The following is a 14,134-nucleotide window of genomic DNA, read 5'->3' as shown; positions in this document are numbered from 1 at the left end:
AAAACAGAGAATTCTCAAGTATTTTTGGGTAACATATTAGTTGATAGTTCTCAAGATATTATATTTTTATCTTACATTTTTGTGGTGCAAACTATTCATGTATGTTGTAGAACAAGACCAACCCCTGCGAAAATGTAGAAAATTTATTTTAGTTATTTTTTTCAATGAATTTTATCTAAACCTCACTATTTTCTTTATTATTTTCATTTGCTCCTATTCAAAAGAACTGATTTAATTTATTAAGTTTTTTCGTTTCTATTGTCAATCACTCATTTTCACTAAACATGGCGTTGATATATATTATTTCACATAAATTATTTTAACATCAAATCTCATCCATTCATTTCATTTGATAAATTAGTTCACATGCATCAAATACTCTTTATCACCTAATCAAGCATTCCATTTTTATCTCCCCATATTTATTTATTTCTGCCATCAACACATACTCAAACTTCTTTGTTAATTTTTTTACAAATTGCATGATAAAACACATACTTATGGTTGTTTGAGTCACTCATCAACATCGATAATATTTATTTGCCTTTATTTCATACCCATATTTTTTTATTTATTTTAAAATTATATTAAAAAAAAAAAGACAACAATCTCGGCTAAACTATCAATATCTCTATCCGTATCCTTATCTACATCTACAATCTACATCTACATCTACAATATAAACAAGTGAAACCATTTTCATTCAAAAGTACATGTGGCATGTTATAGTATCATTCTAATTAATGTCAGGCTAATTAATGCTAGAAAAATTCAAATTTCCATTACATGGTATATGCTTAGCACCTGGTATTTTAGTCTCAACACATACTTCCATATACTGCCTCTATTTTAAGAAATCATTCGATTTATTATTATGATCAAAATGATATCTCGAAATTTAATTGCCTGATATCAAATCAAATAAGAAACTGCCCATAAAAAAATCAAACAAGAAACTATCAACTGCCAATTAATGAAATTAAATTCAAATTATTCAACACTTACAACAGTCCTAATAAAGAATGTTGACAATTGGTCTAATTCAAGACTATCGTTGAATTGTTTCTCACCTATTAAAATCAAATTAAAACCAAAATAAAATAGTGAAAGGTAATGATTCTTTTTGTCACAAAAAGGAAATAAAATAGCTCATATCTTTATCTCCCATCCTATTCTCATCACTATTACTATTTTTCAAAAATGGTTTTGAGAACGGTAAGAAGATCAAGAACACCTTTAGTTCCTACAATTTCATCAAATTTTATTGTTGATTGCATCAGACCGTTCCCCTTCATCATGGTTTGTGACCATGGTTTAGGATTTTATTGCTAATAGTTGGATTTTTAGCTGTACAGGAAAATAATAAGAGGGAGAATGTTAGTTATCAAATAATTTGTTGAGAAATTGATTTTGAAGCTGAAGAAAGGCATAAACGAAAGGGATCTTGAATCTTCTCTCATGATTTATATTTTGTTCCAATTCTCTCATGATTTATATTTTGTTCCAAATAATTGTCTACTATATATCATTTTTGAAAATGCTTCATTTGAGACATTATTTTCATCATATAACGATATGATCTTATTCATTAAATTTCTTTTGCTATTAATGTAACATATTTATTTTCCCATATATTTGTTTGCGGATGACCATATTGCTACTCAATGTTCCTCAAATTTACAAAGAACTTATCGGATTTATAACTAAAGTATATCTCAGTTTAATCGACTTTAATTCCTTCAAGTTTGGTTGTGTTTCTTCTAATTGGGAGGAAACTCAACATTATTGAAATTTCTTTTATCGGTTTTGTTTACAATGTGTTCATTATTTTGCAGAGACCTTTATAATATTGAGAACAAAGTCGTTTCCTATCTATATATTCAGTTCAAGGTCGCGCATCCTATATTAACTGTCAGAGCCAAACTTTAGTTTTTTTGGTAATTTGTCATTTACTCATTTTATACCACGAATTATATGTAATAAGTGTGTATTTTAGTCTTTTTAAGGCTTTTGTTTATTTTTCTTCTTTGTGTTGTTTGGATTAGTGTTACATTATAAGAATTTTGAATTAGGGTTTCATTTTTCTTTGTTGCAACTTCTCTTCTGGATTCTTAAGTTTCTTTTTTGACATATTCTAGATTCTTACGTTGCAAAAGTTTTTCTGAATTTTGCTAAAAAAAAATCTAAATTTTTATGGCAACTTTATTTCTGAATTATGTGTTCTCACGGAATTTCATATATTTTATTTTCAGTATTAAATAAATACAAACATTTGAAGAAAAAAAAATTCCTCTTTTATTTTTTTGAGGGAATTCCTCTTTTATTTAAATGCAGTTTTGGTCGAACCAAACCGTACACCATCGATTCATTTTGGTTCGTTTTCACTTTTAAAAAATGATAAAACTCAAACCTCATTTGACTTTGAAGAGCATGTAAATGGTATTTTAAAAATATCATTATAACAATCAATATTTTGAATAAAACACGTTTACTCAATAATATAAGTATTGTACTACCTCTCATACAAACAAAGTTATAAAGAGTGTATATACACATTAATCAAAATATATCTATTTTAAAAGGGGCACTAGCCAACAAATGTGTATTTTTTTTTTATGTTAATTTTAAACCGAACCTCCACTAGATAGAACTAGAAAATTAGGTGTAGAACATATACAGTGGCTAGACCTATGGGTTTTTAGATGCAATATTGCACATGTTAAAGCAACTGAAAGTAATAACTTCTTATTGAAAACAACTATTATTTATTAAAAAACTACACATTTAATATAAAATGCACAACAATTATTTATTACTAAGACCCATTTAATATTTTTTGAAGTGTTGAGTTTGAGAGATTTTTTATTTTTTTAGTTAAATGGGGTTCAATTATGAACCAGCTGCATCACTTTATAAATGCATAAATAAAAGGAAACAAGAACAAAAGGAGTTGGGGGATGAACCAAAACCTTCTCAATAAAGCTAAGCAAAAAGCTTAGGGACAAACACCAAACCAAGAAAAAAGTAAATAACAAGAAAATAAAAAGTAAAGAAAACCAAAAGAAAAATAAAAGGAACGAACTAAGAGAAAGTCCTTGAGTTATTCTGGTAACATATATACTCCTAGAGTTTGAAAGATTAAATCTTATTAAGTGTTAATTATAAGAGCAAGTGACATGTACATAGAGACTCATTTAAGCAACCAAAAGGAGAGGTCCATTGTGGATGCTCTAACAATCGGTTAACTTATTGATGAAAATTTTTGGTCGAAAATAATACAAAATAAATGCTTGCTGAAATTATCAATTTTTAAATATTATTGTTATTATTATTATATTATTATTAATAATAATAAATATTGATTTTTAATGTTTATTAGATATACTAATTAAATGTATCAATTAAGTTTGGTAACTAATTTTATATTTGATATTTTTTCGAGTTATCATGAAATTGGTATAAAGCTTACATCACCGCTTAGCAGTGACTAATCTTAGTTGGAAAACCTGTGGGATACATAAGACGAGTTCTCTCATCTCAGCCGAATATTTTCCATACACATGAGGCAGAAATTGAACTGCTATCCACATACTTACGAGGCTCTAATCTATTATCAATTTGACCATTTTTTCCTAGGGTCATAGCTTACATGTTAATTCCAGGTGTTCGTACAACCGGTTCATCCTTCAATATTCCATTGAAAATCAATGAAGCATTGATACATGGATTTGAAAAGAAAATACGAGACCTTAAAATTGATATGAAGGCAGCAGTGAGAATCAAACACGAGACCTTAAAAGTAGTCCCAGGCCAAAACAAGTGGGTTAGATCAAACTTATTCATTGTGTTCCCTTATTGACTTTGTTTATCCAAATAATTTGGAAAATATATAGATCTCCAAAAAAATCAAGAGCGAGGGATACTTGCTCAAACTTTGGACCCATTTGAGCACTTTAACAATATTATTCTATCGTTGTTTCCAGAAAACGAGAAGGAAAATATTAGCTTTGATTTGGTTTGTCAATCTGACCAAAATAAAAAGCTACAAAGCAAATGGTATTCAATTGAGTTCTTGAATGATATTAATAGTTGCATATTTCAAACCACAAATTAAGATTTAAAGTTGGATGTCCAATAATATTGATGAGGAACATATACCAAGGTATTGTGTTTCAAAATGAGAAACTCCACATCTTCATCCAAAACCTTAAGACAATATGTATATTACTCATCTCATTTATATGTTCATAAATATCAAATCTTGCTGGCAATATAGAATTTTTACTCACACATGACAAATTAGCATTTCTCCCTTAAACGTGAGACTCTCTATGTCTATGATATGATGAAATAGTCAAATAAGGCCAGAGGCACAACATGGTAAAAAAAGGTGGCTTGGTGGTGGTTTCATAGAGATGTGTTTTTTTTTCTCATTTATTTTATGAGAAGAGAGAAATTAAATTAGAAAAATTATTCGAACTAGAAAGAAATGACAAGGAAAACGAGTGAGTTGTGGGTAGTTTTATGAGTTTGTTGAAGGAGTTGGATATTACTGAGTAATTATTCTACCAAAAATATTAGACTCATTAAAAATGTCACATCAATTTAAAATGTACAATAAACATGTATTTTTCAACTCAGCATAACACATAAATTTTTTTCCTTTGTCATATCCCACTAAAGACTAAAAGTGAAGGAACTTAAAATAATAGAGGTTAAATAAAAAAAAGTTATCGCCTTGACAAATAAAAATTGCATGAAAGCGAACGACTTTCAAAATATAATATTTAACATAAAAAAATTAAACAAATGACATTCAAAAGCTAACAAAACAAATCATCATAATTTCGGGACTGCAAGTGTAACCTACATTGGGTTGTATCTTTGCATTAGGCTAAAAGAAACTAGACAAATGATATCGATACCACAATTTCTCCCAAATTATTTAGGCACACGTTTGTGAGTCATCTCACTTATATCTTATTCAATATTTACTATTCCTTTCATTGTAGAACTTTAACTCTTATTTTACACGATAACATATCTCCCTCAAGTGTGACATTCTCTGTGTCCGTAATTACGTGACATAGCCAAATAAGGTCAAACCGATGTACAACATGATCAAAAAGGTAGATTAATGGTAATTTACTAAAAGTTTGTTTTTGTTCCTTTATTTCATGAGAAGAGATCAAAGAAATTAGAAGATGAAAAATAAATTTGAGATTGAGAGAACTGATACCGGTTAAAAAAAATAAGAATTGTGTATTTTGTCCATGAGGTTATAAAGAACGAAGTAAGTTGCAAGTGATTTTATGAAATTGTTGAAGGAGTTGAAGATTTTTGTGTAATTAATTTACCAAAAAGTTAGATTGCGTTAAAAAAACTAATTTACCAAAAAGTTAGATTCGGGTAAAAAAACACAACAACATATAAAGAACTAGTATAGTGACCCGTGCCAAGCACGGGGAAATAAAAAACTTTTTATATCAAATGTATAGATTTTATATTATGTTATCTTAAAGTTATAAGTGTGGTTATAATTTAAATTTGATATGGAAAAAAATATCATCTTAATTTTGTTAATTTTGTATATATTTTGAAATATTTAAACATTGCATATAACGATTAAAGTATTTGGATTTATACTTATACTAATTATTTGTCGTATAAGATGTACTCATTGTTAAACTTAGCATATGTAATATTTTTGCAAAAATACGCCGACGTACTTATATTATTATTTGTTGACATAATGTATTTTATTAATCATAAAAACTAAAAAATTTGTATTTTTTTATATAATAGTTAGTGTCAGATGTATACACATAGTTTGTGAATGCAAATGCTAAATTTTTAACGGGTGTGTATAAATATAGTTTGAGCTGCAGAAACGTCGATTGTTATTTGTTTATATTTTTACAAAACCAATGGTCTAATGTAAATATAGTATTTTAGGGTAACAACGATGTAAAAAAGAAAGTTTCGCGTATTGTTATACCTGAAAAGTGCATCAATTAAAACTTAAAAGTCAATGGCAGAAGGATCTGCTTATATAGAAATTGCATGTCCGGTAATGACCAGTACGCCTTACAAAGAAATTAAAAAAAAATGACTTCCAAACAACACACAACTTTAGTTTTCTAAATTATAGCAACAACAATTCTAAAACATAACCAATGATCATACTTCTCTTTCCTCTTATATTAAAATATACACTGATATATTTCTATTCATTTGCAAGTTTCAATTAATACAAAATAAAAATTAGAGTAAATTACACTCCCCTCCCCTAAGAGAATAAAAATTAGAGTAAATTACACTCCCCTCCCCTAAGAGAAGCTTGAATTACACTCCACTTCCCTCTTATGTTAAAATATACACTTCCCTCCCTTGAAAAATAAAATGTATATTCTCCTCTCCAATGAGATGCTTGAATCACAACCATCATCCTTTATAATTAAATACACACTACACTTCAATCTATTTTAACATAAATAAATTTAATTCAAGTGTTGAATTCTTTTAAAAATAAAAGAAATAAAAAATCATAATGGTACTTGACCAAAAAAAATCATAATGGTATAATTGAGGATATTCGGTCGTATTAAAAATATATTGAATTATTTCTCTAGCACACTACTAACAACACAACACTAAGCTCTATAAATCTTTTTTATGCCTAAATCTATGATGGAAAAATAAAAACCAAACATTACAGCAATAAGGATGCATTAATTTGTATAATAATAATAAAGAATGAGAATAATTCCTTCAAAAAAAAAAGAATGAGAATAATGAAATTAAGAAATAAAAAATATAAAGAGGTGGAGATTTTTAACAAAAAAAAAAAAAAAAAGAAGCCAGAAGTTTGTGATTTTTAGTTTTCATCAAACAACGTACCATATATATAGAAAATAATTGCATTGAATACATAGATATTCCTATTGAATGTTTGATTTTGATTTAATGCAAGATTATAGGAGTATTTGAATTCAAAAATTATTTCAGCGAACGTTTGATTTCCACATCATGATTAATATTTGAAATATTTGAAACTAATATGTCAGGGAAATGATGAATTCTTTCGCATTCAATTGTCTTCGTATGTTTGACTAACACCATTAAAATATGATACTCAATTATTTTAATTACTCTCCATTAATTATTTTCATATAATTTGAATTTGAATTTAATTAGTCCAGCATTCAATGCGATATTGTACCACCGAAAAAAGAAAATGTGATATTGTGAATAAAAATATATATCCAAGGTGTTATCTGTTTGGCATAAAGGTATCACACTTGATTGGAGCAAACATTTGAATTAGCTTACTTAGTTTAACATTTATGATCATTGAGAAAATAACATTTTATGATCCAAATGCTTACTTGCATCTAATTTTTCTTCTTCTTTTGAGCGGATAAAGAAATTACATTGTTACTACAAATTTAAACGAAAAAATATCTAAAAAAACCAACCAACGTGATATCATATTCGATTGAGCCAAAAAATTATAAAAATAAACAAACAGATGAACAAAAAAAAGATCTACTACAAAAACGGATATAAAAAGATAACAAAATGGTGTCAAACAACCTTATTTTCCATTAAAACCATTTCCAATGATTAAGGCAGATTTTCCTTGTTCAAATCTATCACAAACCAAAGTCGAACGACTCGAACCATGATATTCTAATTTTCTTTCGAATGGGATATATCGGAAATAAAATTGATGTCGGAGCCATTTGGATTGTAAAGGGAGAAATGAAGAAGACATATAGGAAAAGAAACGAAATAGAAAGAAAGACAAATGGAGATCCGAAGCTGTGATGCGAAGAAACTGTTAGCCAATAGATTTAATTTATAGTATATTTTACAGAATAATTTCGTAAAATAACAACATTTAACTTGACCAATCATATTTGAGTTCATATCTTAGCCATTAAGCAATACATATTAATGTTTTGTTTTTGTTAAAGCATATGATTACGTTTTTTTTTTAGCAAATTGGTCAAAACAATCAATTGAAATTAACATTATGATATGTTTCTGATTATATGGCATCAATTCCGTTTTCTTTATCATCATTGACCATATTTTTACCATTATAGATATTATTATTATTTGTAACAAAACTATTATCATCATCATTATTATTATTATTATTATTATTATTATTATTATTACTACTACTACTACTACGAAACCAAACATGAAAATCAGTACATGTCTCGTCCTTGTTAAGGAAAACAAAAAAAAATGGAAACTTTTTTTTTGACACAAATTTTTGTAAACTTAGTCACTAAAATAAAAATATTGTATTTAAAATTATTACGAAACTAAAATAAAATCTCAAAACATTAGTTAAGATATTTTCGATTGAATGTATTGATGTGTTGACCTGCATTTTTTTGTAGACACAAAAAAAAAACTCATTTAAAGTACATATTAATGTACGAATTCTCACAAACCAAAGACGAACTATTCGAACCCTGATATTCCAACTTTCTTTGGAAGGGGATATATCAGAAACCAACTCGATCTTTGGGGCCATTTTGATTTGATAGAGAGATACGAAGTTGACACAAAGAAAAAGAAATAAAATAGAAAAACAACTGACGTTTTCTTGATAAACTAATTGTGGTATATTTTTTAGTCCAATAAAAATAGTCAATATTAATTTACGTATCCGACATTAACAAAATAATCTTATTTTTTTCGGTGCCAATAAAAACGGTTCTATTTCCTTAAAAAAAATGGTTCTATTTGAAAGTAACTAAAGCACCTATTCAATTTAGAAAAGAAAAAAAAAACTTAGGTACAATTTCTTAGGTGCTTTTCGTATGGTTCTTAACTAAATTCACTTTGATTTTCTTAAATTCATAATTTTCTCAGAGAAAATTTTTGTAGTTTTAGTTAAGAACCATACCAAAAGCACCAAAAGAATTGTACCTAAGTTTTCCGTGGGCTTCTTCGATTTGCAGTAAAAAAAATCTTTATTTTTTTCTAAGAATGTCTAACAAACTTGTTGCCGTCACAAAAAATTAAAAATATCAATCCATTTAATGTCATTATTAATAATATCTTAAACAACCATTATAAGATGACTATTTATTCTCAATCTCCATTTATAATTGAATTAACATATTTTTTATAATATAAATTATAATATAAATGATATATATGGTTACAAATATAAATATAGAAAGTTATTGAAATCCAAATGTTTGAGAATGCTTGGTTTCTCAAGAGTGTTTTTCAAGAGTGCCACGTGTCAATGCCATATTGAAACTTGAAAAAAGGGTCCTAAATTTATATAATATAGATTTACTAAGCACATATTTTGTTAACTCAGCATAACACTTAAGTGTTTATCTATGGTTAAATTCCACCATAGATCAAAGGATAAGGAATTTAATATCTTAGAGATTGATTAAATTTTTTTGCATGAAAGTGAACAACACCCAAAAACATAAATTTGATATAAAAATTAAATAATTGGCATCCCAAAACTAACGAAACAGTTTATCGTAATGTTGAGAGTTCTAAGGGTGTCTACAGTAGGTTGGACTATCACATTAGGCTAAGTGAAACAACACAATTGTGATTGACATCACATCATTATCCAAAACCTTAAGGCATTAGGTGTATTGGTCATCTTACTTATATGTTTCTCAACGTCTACTTTGGCATCCAATAATGTGGAACTTTAAGTCACAATTTACACATGAACATATATCTCTAAAGTGTGAGACTCAATGCGTCTGTAATTTGTTGATAGTCAAATAAGGTTAGGCGAAGGCACAACATGGTTAAAAAAATGGATTAATGGTGTTTTTGCGGAGGGAAGTTTGTGTTCCCATCTTTCATGAAACGAGAGAAATAAATTTAGCAACAATAAAATTAAATTAGAATATGAAAAGAAATTTGAACATGAAAGAAATGATAAGGGAAAAAAATAGTGTGTGTTTTGTCCACGGAAGTATCGGAAATATAGCGAGTTACTGACAATTTTATGGGTCAGTTAAAAAGTGTTGGAAATTTAAGAGTAAATATTTCACCAAAAAATAGACTCGGTTAAAAAAACGCCACATCTTTATAAAATGTTTAATAATCATTTACTTTTTCAATTCAGCATAACACATTTGTATTTTTCCATTCGCATGTTCGTTCACCCAAAGACCAAATATGGAGGTATTTGATATAATATTGATTGGATAAAAAAATTGTATGAAAGCAAATGACATCCAAAAACTTATACTTGATATAAAAAGTTAAACAAATGAAATTCAAAAACTAAAAAAAAAAATAATTAATGTTTAGAGTTCTGAGGGAGTCTACAATGGGTTGGACCATCACATTTGACTATGAGAAACTCCACAAGTGATATTGACAGCACATCTTCGCGTAAAATCTTAAGACATTAGGTATATTGTTCTTCTCGCTTATACGTTACTCAATGTATATTATTGCACACAAGTTTAACTCACTATAATGTTTAGAGTTCTGAGGGAGTCTACAATGGGTTGGACCATCACATTTGACTATGAGAAACTCCACAAGTGAGATTGACATCACATCTTTGCGTAAAATCTTAAGACATTAGGTATATTGTTCTTCTTGCTTATATGTTACTCAATGTATATTATTGCACACAAGTTTAACTCACATATGAAACATAAACATCTCTCCCTTAAGTGTGAGACTATTATGTATGTGATCTGGTGAGATATCACATAAGCTCAGAGACACGACATGGTAAAAAAAAGTGGGTTGGCGGCAGTTTCATAGAGGGGTGTTTGTTTCTTTCTTTCATGAGAAGAGATAAAGTAAATTATAAAAGAAAAGAAGATTAAAAATGAATTTGAACTTGATAGAAATGAAAAGAGAAAAAAAATAAGGAATGTGCGTTTTATTCGTGAGAGCATAGGAAACATAATGAATTCCTGGTGATTTTATGGATTTGTTGAAGAAGTTGAATATTACTGGGCAATTATGCTACCAAAATATTAGATTTATTGAAAATATGTACATCTATTTAAAATGTCTAACGAATATGTATTTTGTCAACTCATCATACATATACATTTTTCCATTGCAAGATCCCATGAAATACCATAAGTGAATGAATTTGAAATGACAAAGGTTATTTTTTTTTGTGCATGAAAGCTAATCACATTCAAAAACTAAAATTTAAGATGAAAAATTAAACAAATGACACTAAAAAAATAACGAAACAAATCATCACATTAGGCTAGGATCCTACAATGGATTGTATTATCACATTAAGCTAAGATCAATAACAGAAGTGAGATTCACATCCTATCTTCTTTCAAAGTCTTAAGGCATTATGTATATGAGTCATTTCACTTATATGTTTCTCACATCTACTCTTGCATACAATACGGAATTTTAACTCACACTTGAGACATTAACATCTCTCCATTAAGTGTTAGGATCTTTGTGTCTGTAGTCCACCACCAAGAACAACTCTCGATCCCCCACAACGTCGAACCCGGATGTGATACCACCGTTGGGCTTTCTGTGGCAGCCTACGTTGATGTAGATCGACAATTTGGATAAAGAGAAATCACACAAGTGATAATGATACAACCAAAACTCCATCTAAAATTTTAAGTAACACCTGATACATCACATTATTCCCTCCATCAAATATAACGACATTCTAGCCCGTGCTTGGCACGGGTGTCCATGCTAGTTTTAGATAACTGCACTACTCGAGGGAGGACATTAATGCGCTACAATGTGGAAGAGCATTTTTAATGGAAGTTGTATAGAAGTTTCCTGATTACCATTATAAGCAAAATTTTATATTTTAGATTTATTCAATAAATGATGTTTGTGATTTATAAAAAAAAAAATAAAAAAATTACATACATCATTAATTGAATGAATATAAAATTTAAAATTTTTATTTATAATAGTGATCGGAGGGTGTATTCGTTTACCGACTCAAATTATATATCATTTTAACAATTTCATATATTAAATAATGTAATTAATGTTGTATAGAAGAGTATTTTACAAACAAAACTTTATTACTGGTATGAAAAAATTAGATGATTGAATTTTTAGTTTTCGATGAAATTAACAGTTGAACAAACTTATAAATTTGAAATAACATAAAAAAATAAATAAAAAATAGCTATAATTTTAGCCTAAAAATGAATTCACTTGTATTGTTTATTGCTTCTTTCTTCAATTTATTTACATTTCAATTTTTACCGCGACTTTAAATTATTGTAGTATTTTGATCATATTCATAATTTGGATGCAGAAATGAATATTACCTAAAAGTAATTATTTATTAGATCAAGAGTGAAAGGGAAGTGGTATTAATCGAAGCAAGTAGCTGACAGGCATCCACTGTGAAACATGGTGTGGCAGTTGCCACACCAAATTATTGCCCAATATTTTTTTTTTTTTAATTTAGCAGACCGAAAATAAAATATCAAATGATTGGACATGATTTCACAAATCAATGCGCGGCTTAGTGGTAGAGTGTCCTTTAACTATAGTCAAATGATTGGACATGATTTCACAAATCAATGCGCGGCTTAGTGGTAGAGTGTCCTTTAACTATAGTCAATGTACATACATGGTTCAAGTCTCGGTGCCTCCATTTTCAACTTTTTTATTTAAGAAAATCATATTTTAAGAAGAAAATCATAAAAAATGTGTTGGAAAAAATGTGTCGGAAAGGATTCGAACCTAAGGCATAGATGTTAAACTGACTTGCTTTAACCATTTTCCTGTAGTGCTTTTTTTGTTTTATTCTTGCATTACTAATATATATATCGTATTATAAATCAAATGTACACTAAGTTAGTTTCTTTTATAATTTTGCGACACCAAACCATCATGTCTAGATCCGCCCCTGAAGTAGCATCAGCACATGACACATACACGATACATACATGGACACAAACACGTGTGTCAGTGTCAAATACGATACGTATCCGACACCAGAACACGCTTAATCTAAACAGTATTCGTGTCATAAAGAGTAATAAACAATGAAGAAATAATATGTTTTGTTAAAAAAAAATCACATTGGCTATGTTGAAACACGATGGTTTTTATCTTATTTCATAGTACTTCAACTATCTACATGGACGCTAGACACTACATGGACGCTAGACACATAGTGGATGGATATGGATTTAGATCATAATAGATGAATCAAAAAAATTCATTAGTCCATTACAATCCACTATTATTTTTGTTGAATTCTAGCCGCTAGACTAATTGACAAAAAATAAATTAAACTAAACTTTAATTTAATCTAACATCCTTTAGTATTTTATTTCATTATATTAAAAAATATAAAATATTAAACTAATATTGCAAAGCCCTCGTTAAAGAGAGCTCTTTCAAAAATTGGCGTATGCCGCTTTTAGTGACGCGCACACGGTATTCTTTAGTAAAAGGCGAAAGAATAGTTCGCTATGTGCTCATCACACAGCTCCGTGGCTTGTAATGAAAGAAGTCCTTTGATTTTATAGCATCTACAATTATTGTTATTTGTAAACTAGTCGATGTGGGCTTTAACAATACATAGGCACAGTACACACACTACAATACCAAGTTACCAACCCTTCTGTCAATTTCTCTTGTCACCTGTTCAAGATTTCCTTTTCTCAATGCAAAGCATCAATGCCATGTGAAATGAAAATCAACATTTTGAAAGTTGCAGATCCACATTTAAGGCCTTTTCTTAACCCCTAATGATGCTCTTACATTATTAATCTGTCTAAAACAAGTTTTCATTTTACTTCATTTACCCTAACCTAAAACAGATAGATTTGTTCACAATAATATTAAAGACTTGACTCATTTTCATCCCAAAAACAGTAATAGCAAAAAAATTATGAAGCTGTATTTATACTTTGAAACACTGAGAGGCAGCAAACTCTTGGTCTTAATAATATATTTGTAGGACAATGCTTGTTCAATCTTATGTCAACTTAGGCCCATCTGGAAATCACAATATTCTTCAGGTTTCCCAGTTGAAACTTTGTCCTAATCTCACTGCTGCCTGCTAGTGTATCATTCTAGGCAGCAAATGGTCAGGTAGTGCTGTTAACTCGTGATGGCATAATGAGAAATCCTC

General features: G+C 28.7%; 1 non-coding gene across 1 annotated transcript; it reads right to left on the bottom strand.

The window, feature by feature from the left end:
- Nucleotides 1-13,371: 13,371 nt before the first annotated feature.
- On the bottom strand, nucleotides 13,372-13,488 carry LOC146929867 (U5 spliceosomal RNA). Its single transcript, XR_015009004.1, has one exon. It is a non-coding gene; the product is annotated as a U5 spliceosomal RNA (small nuclear RNA).
- Nucleotides 13,489-14,134: the final 646 nt, after the last annotated feature.

The sequence above is a fragment of the Medicago sativa genome, chromosome 4 (assembly GCF_051527215.1).
Source record: "Medicago sativa cultivar Bolivia chromosome 4, Bolivia_mono, whole genome shotgun sequence".
Classification (NCBI taxonomy): Eukaryota; Viridiplantae; Streptophyta; class Magnoliopsida; order Fabales; family Fabaceae; genus Medicago; species Medicago sativa.
Note: the sequence above shows the minus strand (reverse complement) of the source record. Positions and strands in the feature narration are given on the sequence as shown.